Source organism: Lycium ferocissimum, chromosome 3, assembly GCF_029784015.1.
Source record: "Lycium ferocissimum isolate CSIRO_LF1 chromosome 3, AGI_CSIRO_Lferr_CH_V1, whole genome shotgun sequence".
Lineage (NCBI taxonomy): Eukaryota > Viridiplantae > Streptophyta > Magnoliopsida > Solanales > Solanaceae > Lycium > Lycium ferocissimum.
The window spans coordinates 29,689,266-29,702,381 of record NC_081344.1 but is presented as its reverse complement, the minus strand read 5'-3'; positions in this window follow the sequence as shown (position 1 = coordinate 29,702,381).

Below are 13,116 nucleotides of genomic sequence, written 5' to 3'. Positions count from 1 at the left end.
CCGCCCCGGGGGGTTTTCCAAACCGAGAGTAGGGCCAAATATTTTTCCCCTCGACGGTTCGTTTCCCGATCGAAATTTTTTCCTTTTGATCTCTCGAGCTTTTGTTCATATTTACGGCCCCGGGGGAAGTTCGATTTTAAATTCCTTCTACCCAAACCCCGATTGGGTACCGTTATGAACGCCCCCGGGTCATAGCCTCGTTTTCCCAAAAGGGTTTTTTTTTTAGCTCAACGGGGGCCGGGCCGAGCTTCGAGGATTAAGCCCTTTAGTAAAAGCTGCCCCATTTCCGGAACCGGGGGGGAGCTCCATCCTTTCCCCTTTTGGAACCGGTTGACAAATTCACGCAATAAATCATCACCCTTTTGGGCTATACAAAAAATATCCGCCCTTACGGCCCGCCTTTCGGACCGTACGAGTTTTTATGAAGACCGCGAGCATTTCGAAAGTGATTGAATGCTCGAGGATGGTCGATCAAGTCAATGCCCTTTTCGACAAAATTTTCCTCCCAAAACTTTTCTAACAATACGCATCTTAATTTACATCCTCTAACATCATCGTCTTTATGGCACAAGTTGTAATGGTTGTTCCTCGGCGGTCCATCAGGCGTCATAGGCTTCTGATATCCGAGATTATGAACCTCTTCGGATCACTGAGCTTCGCACTTGAGGAAAAGGCCTTGAATGTACCCTCTTCGAATCCAACGCTTAAAAGTAGGAAATGCCTCCTATTTATAGTTTTGCCTTATGGAGCGCCTTTACTTTGCCTCGTATACAACATAAAAAAGCCTTTTTGAGAATAAAGCAACCTAAAAGGATAAGCTTGGGCCGTACGGTCGACACCGTACGGTCGTCGATATAGTGTGACAGAACGATGTTGACGCGTGGCAATTTTGTAACTGATTAACCGGACTAACGGCCACGATCAACTCGATCATCGTCGAAATTGAACAACGGCCACAATCAACTCGGTCATGCTGAAACCGTGATGCGGAGTTTCTCGGACGTGAATAGATTTGCTTCACTTTTCTCGGTGAGCTGGACAATATCACCGCCCTAAGGGAAGACTTGGTGATCACTTCTTTCTCGGGCCTCACCGGTCTTGCATATATCCGATTTTTACCGTATACACAGTGCTGCTTAATTAATTGCATTATCTTCTTCTAATCAAGTATATTACGACAGATAATGGCTAATTACAAGAGAACCGTTGAAAGGTTTGATAATTAGATTCACAACCTCTAGTTTAACTATAAGGGGTCGTTTGGTGCATGGTATAAGCTGGGATATCCCAGCACTAATTTTTTATACCATGTTTGGTAGAAGGTATAAATTTATCCGGATAAATTTTACCTTGTACCAAACAAGGTATAAATGCATCAATTAATTGCATTCCTTCTTATCCCACTTAATCGATTATTTTATACCATCTTTTAGATGGTATAAAATGGATAATTACTGGAAGAATTAGTTGAAAGGTTTGATAATTAGATTTTGACTACCTACCTAGTTTAACTAAGGGCTTTCCCTCATTTGCTCTTTTCTTTAAAAAAATGTAAAAGAACAACTGATGTTTAATCAAAATCGTACACGAGTTTTAAAGGCTAGCGACTATTTTCTACTTTTTATTTGAAAATTTTCACTCATTTCAACCATTTTTTTTCTTTATTTGCATATTTAAGTGCATTTCTCTTTTATTTTTTTATTGCTTTACTCTCATGGATCACCGATTTCTTTTGTTATCGTTTTTTGTTTGTATCTAGTGTATTATTTTACATCTTTTTGTAAGCCCAAAAATTGTGGATGCAATTGTATTCATAATGGATCATCCACTGAGGTGCCGATGGACCTTGCCTCTTGGCAGCTGATTATATTAATTCGATCCAACAAAAATAATAACTGGCTTTATCGGTGTACAAACCTCATTGACAAAATCACAGTTTACATGAAGTGTATCAGTAAAGCAAAGAGAATACAATTAGCTCACACAAAAATATAGCTTTATCTTACTATTTGATTTGGAAACTAGCTAGGAAATTGTCATTTATCCAATTGAAATGACCCTCTCCAGACTGCAGGAAATTATTGGAGTGTAGAGATCAAATTAGCATCTTCCCAAGTAGTAACATGTTTTTCCAAACCAATCAGCAAATCTTATTGGCTTCTCTAAGGCAGTATACTACTGGGGCCAGAGTTTGACTTAGTATTTGCGAGCTGGTAAGTACTCCCTCCGTCTCAAAAAGATTCCTCTTTTGACTTGACACAAAATTTAAGAAATAAAAGAACACTTTCGAAATATGTGATTCAAAATAAGTCTTAGATATTTGTGTGGCTGTAAATCATATCATAAAGTTAAATTATTTCTAAATATAGAAAGGGAACAATCTTTTTGGGACAGACTAAAAAGGAAAGGAGGACAATCTTTTTGGGATAGAGGGAGTAGTATTTATATTGTGTTTCAGCTTGAGATTAGTTTTTAATTTCCCTTGAAATATGTTGGTGATGATAAGTGAATCCAGCTCTAATGTAACCAGTGATCCCATGTTGCCTGAGACCACTCTATCCCATACTTAGCTCCCTTAGCTTCATTAATTGCTACTACTGCAAATTATTGGAGTAGAAAATGCCCTGATTAGATCACCTCTCTCATTGGTTGCAATTCCTTCAATGAAAGCTCCACCATTTTCTTTGAAATAACTACCATTTGTATTGATTTTAACCACTTATACAAGTGGTTTATGCCAGATTACCTATTTCCCTCCAAGAATAGGATTCATTATTTCCGCTGCTTCACAAAAATTACGCCAAGACGATGGCACTTCACAAGAAGGAAATGCTATATCCATAACTGATTTTAGAATCCAAAAACAAAGTGATGATTCAATGTAGTATATGCCATGATTCAAATCTCACCCTTAAATCGTGACAGGGCACCCAACGAGCCACTACTCATCAGACGAACTCTCTAATCTAAAGTGTGCTCGAAATGTAAGATTGTGCAGCGTAATATAACGTAGAGAAAGTCAACCCAATACCCAACAAAAGAACAAGTCATTCGGCGCTAATTTGGAATATAATTGATAGGAGATGCAGCTCAATAAAAGGACACATATCCAGAAAATGCAAGGGTAGGAGTTGAACCGCCTCCACGGTCTACTGATTACTCACGGCAACCAAATAGGCCGGAATTACCGGTCGGCCACTGGATCTTCGCCTACTGCCGATCTGCGCAGACACAAACACTGTGAGTCTAAAATACCCAGCAAGATCATCTACTCGCTCTCCCAGCCTACCTATGGAGCAAGTCTTTAGAAATTGCTGGTAGTGCATAAATGCAAATTTCTTTATTGATAATGCAAAACCAAAGTTTCCTTGTGGGTTCTTTTTCCACTCACTTATTTTTTGTCCTTCATGAATGCCAAATGTCCCTCATAGGTGGTGGAAATACTTTCTTCCACTTTATAATGAGAAGTCCTTTATTGGGTTGGTAAATGGGCTAGAATAATGGAGTGGCCTCGCGCACATGAGAATTGGGCTTCGTAGCCAAAACGGGTCGATTTGCCCCCCCCCCCCCCCCCCCAACTTCTGCGCGCGAGATATACATGAGGTTCAATTCAATTCTGGTTTTGCATCTTTTCTTCTACTTTCTGGGCAATAGTTTGTGCAAACTCCAAACTTCCAGTCACTAGTGCAAGTGTTTGGAAGTGTTGTGCAACTTTAGGGAGCATATCGGGCTAAACGGTTTTCACTGTAGTCGGTCCCAAAATCATGATTTGGTAAGTTGTTTTCTTGTTTTGCTTGTTACTGATCTATATTTTTCTCAATTTTTACTAACAATTTGAAAGCTATTTTATACAATTTTGATCAGATGGCTATTACAATCAACAAAACTAACCTTTGGATGGAAACAATTTTAAACATTGGTCTAAAAAACTTTTGATTTTCTCAAAAACAATGTTAAAAGTTTGACGAACCACCTGCTGATGTTCTTAACACTGCTACTGATGTTTCAAACATTATTGGAGGTTCTATTACTGTTGTTATTGATGATGCTGCTAAAGAGAAATTTGAAAAACATAATAAAACTACTATAGGACATCTGTTGAACCATATGACTAACCCTTTGTTTGATTTATTTGTTACTAACAAACCTGTTAAGGAAATATAGGATAGTCTGGAAAAGAAATATAGTGTTGATGATGCAGGGAAGAAGAAGTATGTTGTTGGCCAATGGATTAAGTTCCAAATGGTTGACAATAAGCCAATTATGGAACAGGTTCACGAATATGAGAACTTGACTGCTGATGTTCTTATCAAGGGCATAAAGATGTGTGAGATTTTTCAGGCCAATGTTCTGCTTGAAAAATTCCCACCATCTTGGAGTTATTACAGGAACCAACTGAAGCATAAGAAGAACGACTTGACTTTTCAGGAACTGATCAGTCACATGAGGACTGAAGAGGCAAACCTTCTCAAAGATAAGATGGAAGCTCTTTCACTTAATTCTCCTAAAGTTAACCTTGTGGAAACTTCTGGTATTGTTGTGAATGACAGGTTCAAAGGCAAACAGAAGAAAGTCCCGAAAAAGGGAAATGGGAAGAAGAAGAATAACTTCAATAAGCCGGAAAGCCAAATTCAGAAGTTCAAGGGACCTTGTTTTGTCTGTGGGAAACTTGGTCACAAGGTTGCACAGTGCAATCAAAGACAAGGGCAAAACTCAAAACAAGGAGGACAAGGTGCTTGCCAAGCCAATCTTGCTGAGGGGAATGAAGTGATTGTTGCTGTCGTCGTTGAGGTGAATCTGGTTGCTAACAAGATTGATTGGGTGCTAGACACAGGCGCTTTAAGGCATCTCTGTGCTAATAAAGAGCTATTCCATAACTTTGAGGAGTCTACTGATGATGAGTGTGTCTACATGGGTAACTACACTACTGTTAGATCTATGGGTAAAGGAAAAATTCTTCTTAAGTTAACATCTGGAAAGACTTTATCCTTGAACAATGTTCTGTATGTTTCCTCCCTTCGTTGAAACTTAGTTTCTGGAGCACTCCTCAACAAAGCAGGCCTTAAACTTGTTTTTGAAGCTGATAAAATAATTATTTCTCGTAGAGGAGACTTTGTTGGGAAGGGGTATCTTAGTGGGGGTTTATTTGTACTGAACATTGTTCAAGAGATTATCAGTAATGAAAATGTTTCCAAGCTCGCTTATGTTCGGATTTATGGCATGGTAGACTAGATCATGTTAATATTGTTTCTATTAAAAGACTTAGAAAAATGGAATTAATCCCTGCGATAAAAGTTGATGAATTTTCTAAGTGTCTTGTATGTGTAGAAGCAAATCATGCTAAGAAACCATTTAAATCTATTACTAGCAGCAAGACAGAATTGCTTGAACTAGTACATTCAGACTTAGCTGATTTCAAGAACACTGTTAATAAAGGTGGAAAGATGTATTACATTACCTTTGTTGATGACTTTTCTAGATACACTAAGGGTTATCCTCTTAAGTCTAAAGATGAGGAGAAAGCATGTTTTTGAAATTCAAAGCAGAAGTAGAAAACCAATTAGACAGGAAAATAAAGCGACTTAGATTTAATAGGGGCAGTGAATATAATACTAATACTCTAGAGGCTTCTTGTGAGAAAAATGGTATTATAAATAAGGTTAGTTCTCCCTATACTCCCCAACAAAATGGTGTAGCTGAACGCAAAAACCGAACCCTTAAGGAAATGATGAACTCTATGCTTTTAAGTTCGGGTCTAGCTGACAACATGTGGGGGGAAGCTGTTTTGTCTGCATGTTATATTCTTAATAGAGTCCCTCATAAGAAGTTAGATAAGACTCCATATGTGTTATATCCCGCATTTTCGTACATTGGAACAATCCGGATTAATTATGATAAGTTAAGGACAAAACTATTCCGGGATGCAAAGTCGGGGATTTTTGACCTTCGATTTTATTTTGAGACATAAGTTGTTCATGACTTTGTTGGTATGGAACAATTAGGAAAATTTGGGACCAAAAGTGATATACTTGGAAGTTGAAAATCATGCACAAATGAGGCCTTGGCCGTGTGACTATAGGGAATGGCCCACCCATTTTGTGTTCAATTTTTATTGCTCCAACACATGGTGTGGGCCAAGGACACTTGTACACTACTTATATAAGCACAAAAGATGATCAAGTAGTCATCTTTTGCACACTACAACACTTAGAAAAAAATCAAGAAAGTTGAAGAACAACAAAAGGCCCTCTCGGCCAAGCACCTTAATTTTCCAACTTCAATTCAAGCCTTGCCAAAATTATTTCTTTGATGCAAAACCACTAATTTGAGGTCCCTAAGTAAGGTGGAAGCGTTGTTCGGGTCATCCAACAAGTCGTTGTGTCAATCGCAAACCCTAGCCTATTTGGGGGGTTGAAGAAGAAAGGTAAGATTTCATTATGTTTTATGTGTTATAAAGGTTGTATGTATGTTGTAGTATGTTAAAATGGAGGAAATTTATGAAATATGACATGTTGGAGTTGAGGTGGTGTGTGTGGTGTGTAGCGTGTAGGTGTATGTGTGTTGTGTTGTATGGAAGTAATGAATTGAAGTCTAGTTAGCATGTTGTGATCATTGTAGAGTGAAGAAATGAATGAGAAACATCTATATATGTATGTGGGTATATGGCCGAATATGGGTCATGTAGTATGGCAAAGAATGAATTAATATCGCTTCTTGTTTAGTTGTTGTCGTTATGAATTCTATGTCGACGATAATAGTTTAATGACTCAAATTGATATCGTAAGTGTTGTGGGCTGAATTGAAGGCTATTGTATATTTGATGTAATTTGTATAACTATGAGAATGGCATTGTTAGAATGTGAATTGTTGATGCAAATCATGATTTGGAAGTGAGGAATGGGTAAAGGTTGTGTTCTCGGGTTTGGGGCTGTTTTCGGGTAAAATGGAGCCATTGTTGGAATGTTTGAAATGTTGTATGAATTGCTTAAAATGTTCTTGAATGTTGTTAGTATGGATCCGGATTGGTATTTGAATATATAAGCGTCGATGTTGGCTTGAACGTAAGTCGTTGAATTAAATATGTTGAAAGTTGTTGAATGATGTAAAAGAGAGTTATTAATGTTATATTGCCTTCCGGATTGGTTATTGATGTTGCTAGGTTGGTTGTTGTTGTTGTTGATTTTGGCCGAGTTAAATTCTCGGGGTGGCCTATTTACAGGGGATATGCCCAAATTTCTAGAATTAGGCGAAATTGGAATTAAATGCCCAAAATGCCTATAGCTAATGTTTGGCATATTATGACTTGTTTGTAGACCTTGGAGAGCCCGAGGCGTAGGTTGGATTTAGCTTGAGTTTGGATTATATTGGAGAGCGTTTGAGGTATGTAAAGCGCAACCTTTCCTTCTTTTGGCATGTCTTAGATACGACTAAGTTATGATTTGTTATGAGCTTCGGGGGAAATTCCATTCCTAAAATCCGAGTACGTTTATGAGTCGTATTTGCTTTTGATGTTGGCATCCTTATGTGGACAAACTATGGTTTATATGTTTTGTATGATTGATTTTCAAAAGTTGCATAAAAATTGGTTTTAAGAGAGTGTTGTTCCTAAATGATTCCGAAAACTACGAAAGTCCGTAACTTTCACAGACAGAACCGGATCGCTTCGATATGCTCAAAAATGATTCCATGATGTATGATGATTATATTTTTCATAGGCGGGCCCGGCTCGGGTCGACACCCGTCCGTGGGTCCCGCGACTTTCCTTTGTGTACTTCTGACGACTTTTGAAAGAATATGACACGATTATGATCCCGATTTCAAGTACGACCAGTTTACTTACCTTTTGAGTTTATGATAATGATCTCACGTATATGATTTCGGTACATAACTATGGTTTCGGAAGTTCGGGTTGATATGTTCCCGAGTGGTATTCGAAAGAAAATTCGATTTGACGTTTGTCTTGGTTTTGAAATAATATTTCGCTTCGACTATTTTATTGAGTCTGTAATGACGACTATGTTTTTAATTTCCACAAGCTATGTCATAGGATCTTGACACGTACCTACAATTTCTAAAGTACTACTTGATATGTCCTCGAATGATTTCCGGAAGGAACTTGGCTTGATTGTTATTTAGCTTTAAAATGAGATTTCGTTTGATTATGTTGTTGAGTCTGTGATGATGAATTGTGTATGTGGTTTCTCACTACTCTGTTCGTGCGAGCTATTATGATCTCTTTCATCGCGCGTCCGGGCCGGGGGCATGTATTCGTGCACGAACGGTATGATTCACCGCGCCCCTCACTAGAGGGCGGGGCGTATGTTATATGATATGATTATGATATGATGATACGGGGAGGTGGCCAGGATGGCATGTGATGACTCCATTCACCGCGTCCCTCACTAGAGGGCCGGGGCACGTTATATGTATATGATGTGATACGAAGTATATGTATATGATATGATATATGATGGTGTGGTGTGATATATGACCATTATTATATGATATATGGATCGGGCCGTACGTTCCTCGGCATTATTATATGATATATGGATCGGGCCGTACGTTCCTCGGCACTATTATTATTTTATTCATGGATCGGGCCGTACGTTCCTCGGCATTCGGTTAACGTCAGTTTATATAATATGTTCTATTTTCTGTATATGTTTTGGGGCCGATACGCCATTTGATAGCCTTGCCGGCTTCATATATATATGTTTGTGTTTGAGATGTGCTTGAGACTATTTGAGATAATTTGAGACAGCATCTGATATTTGTATGCGTATAAGCCATATGTACGTGATTCGGATTAATGAGTGTGTTTGGGTGCCCAGATCGGGCACTAGTCGCGGCCCACGGGGTTGGGTCGTGACAATATGAGTTGTGGAAAGGGTTTTCCCCTAACTTGAAATTTTTGAAAGTGTGGAGGTGTTTGGCTAAGGTTGGTCTACCTGATTTAAAACGGGTAAATGTAGGATCTAAGACTTTTGACACTGTTTTTATTGGGTTTGCTCAAAATAGTGCTGCTTATAGATTTATGTATTTGAATGATTATTCTATTTATGAATCTAGAGATGCAGAATCTTTTGAGCATGTTTTTCCTTTGAATAATGATGTGCCCAGGGATGTGCAAAATAATGCTTCAACATCTATGCCTGTTAATTCTCATGTTGTGCCTTCTTCTAATGTTGTTGATAATGAGCATGAAATTGAACTTAGAAGAACTAAAAGACGTATAATGGAGACTAGCTTTGGTCCTGATTTTATTACTGCTTTCTTGACTGAGAATTGTGATATTGATGTTTTAAATGATGAATTAGTGTCTATCTACTTAATGGAAGAAGACCCTTATGATGAAGAAATGAAGTCAATAGATGCTATGTTTTGGAAAGAGGCCATTAAAAGTGAATTAGACTCTATAGTTTCTAATCACATGTGGGACTTGCATGATTTGCCTAAAGGTTCTAGACCCATATGTAGCAAGTGGATATTTAAAAAGAAATTGAGACCTGAGGGTACAATTGATAAATATAAGGCTATACTTGTAATTAGGGGTTTTAATCAACAGCAAGGTGTTGATTACTTTGATTCTTATTCTCCCGTGACTAAAATAGCGACAATTAGAATTCTTATTGCCTTAGCCACTATTCATAGTTTAGGGGTACACCAAATGAATGTTAAAATGGCTTTTCTAAATGGTGATTTAGAGGAAGAGATCTATATGACTCAACCTGAAGGATTTGTGGTCCCTGGACAGGAAGATAAAGTATGCAAATTGAGAAAGTCCTTGTATGTCCTAAAGTAGGCACCTAAGCAGTGGTATGAAAAGTTTAATGGCACATTAGTGGATGATGGTTTTGTTGTTAATGCTTCTGATTCCTGTGTTTATTCTAAAATGATAGGATCAAATTGTGTGATTATATGTCGATATGTGGATGACATGTTAATCTTTGGCCCTAATGTGAATGTTGTTAATGAGACTAAGAATTTTTGTCTTCTAAGCTTGAAATAAAAGACCTTGGAGAAGCAGATATGATTTTAGGAATTAAAATCAAAAGAATTGTTAATGGCATTTCTTTGTGTTAGTCTCATTACATTGAGAAGATGGTAAAAAAGTTTGATTGTTTTGATGTTGCTCCAGTAAGAACTCCCAATGATCCTAGCATACACTTGAGAAAGAATAAAGAATCCAGTGTTTCTCAAACTGAATATGCTAAAATAATTGGAAGTGTAATGTTTCTCATGAACTATACTCGGCCTGATATTGCTTATGCTGTTATGAGATTGAGTAGATATACTCATAATCCCAGTAGTTAATATTGGAATGCTCTTCATCGTTTGTTGAGGTATTTGAGAGGTACTATGGATTGGTGTTTGCATTTTAATAAATTTCCTGCTGTTTTAGAAGGTTTTTGTGATGCAAATTGGGTAACTGACAATGATGAAGTTAGCTCCACCAATGGCTATATGTTTACTTTGGGTGCAGGTGCTATTTCATGGAAGTCTTCTAAACAGACTTGTACAACACGTTCTACCATGGAATCTGAGTTCATTGCTCATGAGTTGGCAGGGCAAGAAGCGGAGTGGTTGAGAAACCTTTTGGCAGATGTGCCGTTGTGGGGAAGACACGTTTCATTAGTCTCTTTACATTGTGATTCACAGGCGGCAATTGGGATTGCAAAGAATAGTGTATACAATGGAAAAAGGAGACATATTCGCATCAGACATAGTGCAGTTAAACAGTTGTTGAAACATGGTGTTATCTCCTTGGAATATGTTAGGTCCAAAAGAAATTTGGCAGATCCTCTAACAAAGGGTTTAGCAAGGAAGATGATCCTTGAAACGTCGAGGGGAATAGGGCTAAAGCCTATGGATTGAGTTAATATGGTGGATACCCGTTTGTGATCAAACAAAGCCATATAGGCCATCAATATACACTAAATTTCCTGTCCCTATGGCGTTAAGCAGTGTTTATAAGGTTGAGCTTAATTGCTCTTAATGAATCCATAGCCTTAAGGTGGTCTATGTTGAGATAGACTTGATGGAATCACCTACGTGAGTGTAAAAGTGTGGTCGCCTTTTATGAAAGACTTGGGCCGTCTTTTCAGAGCACTTATTAGACCCAAGGTGTGTACATGACCATAAAAGCACTTTGTGAGTATCGTGGAGTTTGCATAAAACTAAGGATATAGTATGTGTTGTGAGGGTCTCAACTCATGACCATTTAGTTCAAGAGTACTTCACTTTTTGGATATTTGTTGCTGCCTCATTTCACTACGTGTTAATTCAAATCGAAATATATTAACACTTAAGTACATGTTCCTTCTTTTGCCGTGAAATTATTCTTATTCTTTATCTTTGCATTAGTGGGGGATTGTGAGAATTATGTTAGTAATTTCTTTATTGATAATGCAAAGCCAAAATTTCCTTGTGGGTTCTTTTTCCACTCACTTATCTTTTGTCCTTCATGAATGCGAAATGTCCCTCATAGGTGGTGGAATGTCTTTCTTTCCACATTATAATCCTTTATTGGGTTGGTAAATGGGCTACAATAAGGGAGTGATCTCGCGCACATGAAAATTGAGTTTCGTAGACAAAACAGGTAGATATGTAGCCCCCCCCCCCCCGGCACCCGCGCGAGATATACATGAGGCCCAATTCAATTCAGGTTTCTCAAAATATTATTTTTTGATATTTTGGGCTTATCCGAAATTGTCCAAATACATTCTTGCCAGAAATTATCCAAATATATCCTTACCTTAATTAATATGTCCAGATTCATTCCATGGACTTTATTGTACAGATTTGTAACCTCTGAGTTAATGCCAATATTTATTTTCCTCCATTATTTAGATTTATTGGCATATTTACTTTCTGAATGTTAACAAACGTTTCTAATCTTGACTCTATTGTCTTCTAACTATAAAAAGAGGCTCAGAGGTTTCTTGGACACACACCGAAAAATACATCTTTTCTTCAAGCTTCTGGGCATGTACAAATTCCAAACTTCCAACCACTAGTGCAAGTGCTTGGAAGTGTTGTGAAACCTTGGGGAGCGTACCGGCTAAACGATTTGCACCGTAGTCGGTCCGAAAATCACTTTCAATGCAGTGGCTTGCCACGATACAACAGTCATTTGATAAGTTGTTTTCTTATTTTACTTGTTACTGATCTATATTGTTCTCAATTTTTACTAACAAAACCAACTGAATCTGAGAACATGAATACAAGTCATAAAGTAAAGCATGACACTATTAAAGGCTGCTAACTGCTCACTATGTTGCTCAGACTCTCCATAAATGTTGTCGTGCTTGTGCCAGATTCTCCAAAAATGCACTACTTTTGGAGTATCCAACACGTACTTGTCGATATTTTTGAAGAGTCCGAGCAACATAAACTGCTCATGGGACATGGAATATCTATTCTCATGTCTTACCCCGTCTTCCAGAATAGTAGTCACTCGGCTATCCACCTATCGCAGTCGATGGACTACACATCTTTCCCCGATCTGCAATACTGTTAACTACTATTGGCTGAAGACATCATCATGCCCATGCAGTGTGTCTCTACAGATATAGTGATAAAGCATACTAAACAACTAAGAAATAATCATCTAGACATATAATGTAACTTCTTAGAACTGAATAAATGATAAGGCAAGCTAAACAAGATCATATCAAGACTCAATAAACTTCTAAAACGTAAAGAGTGATAAAGCATACTAAACAATTGAGCAATGTCATATCAACGCTGTTAGAAGTATCAAGTCACGTGAAATACACTTTAGGACCCCGCAGTCTCCCCTGGACACTTCAAACTGTCCGATTTAGCTCACGCCTGTCGACTCACATGATCTAGATGGTTTTAATGCATACAAGCAACACATATATCACTCTTTTAAGGAAAAGCAAGCAAACTACTCCCTCTGTTTCAATTTGTTTGTCTTACTTTCCTTCTTAGTCTATTTAAAGATCCTCTTTCCTAATTATTTGGAAACTTTTTAATTTCAACATCATGAATCCCACTGAATGTATCTTATGTTGGTAGGTCAGACATTTACAGAAGATTATTGTAGACTTTTCATGCCCTTGATTATGCGTATATTGATTGAATAGC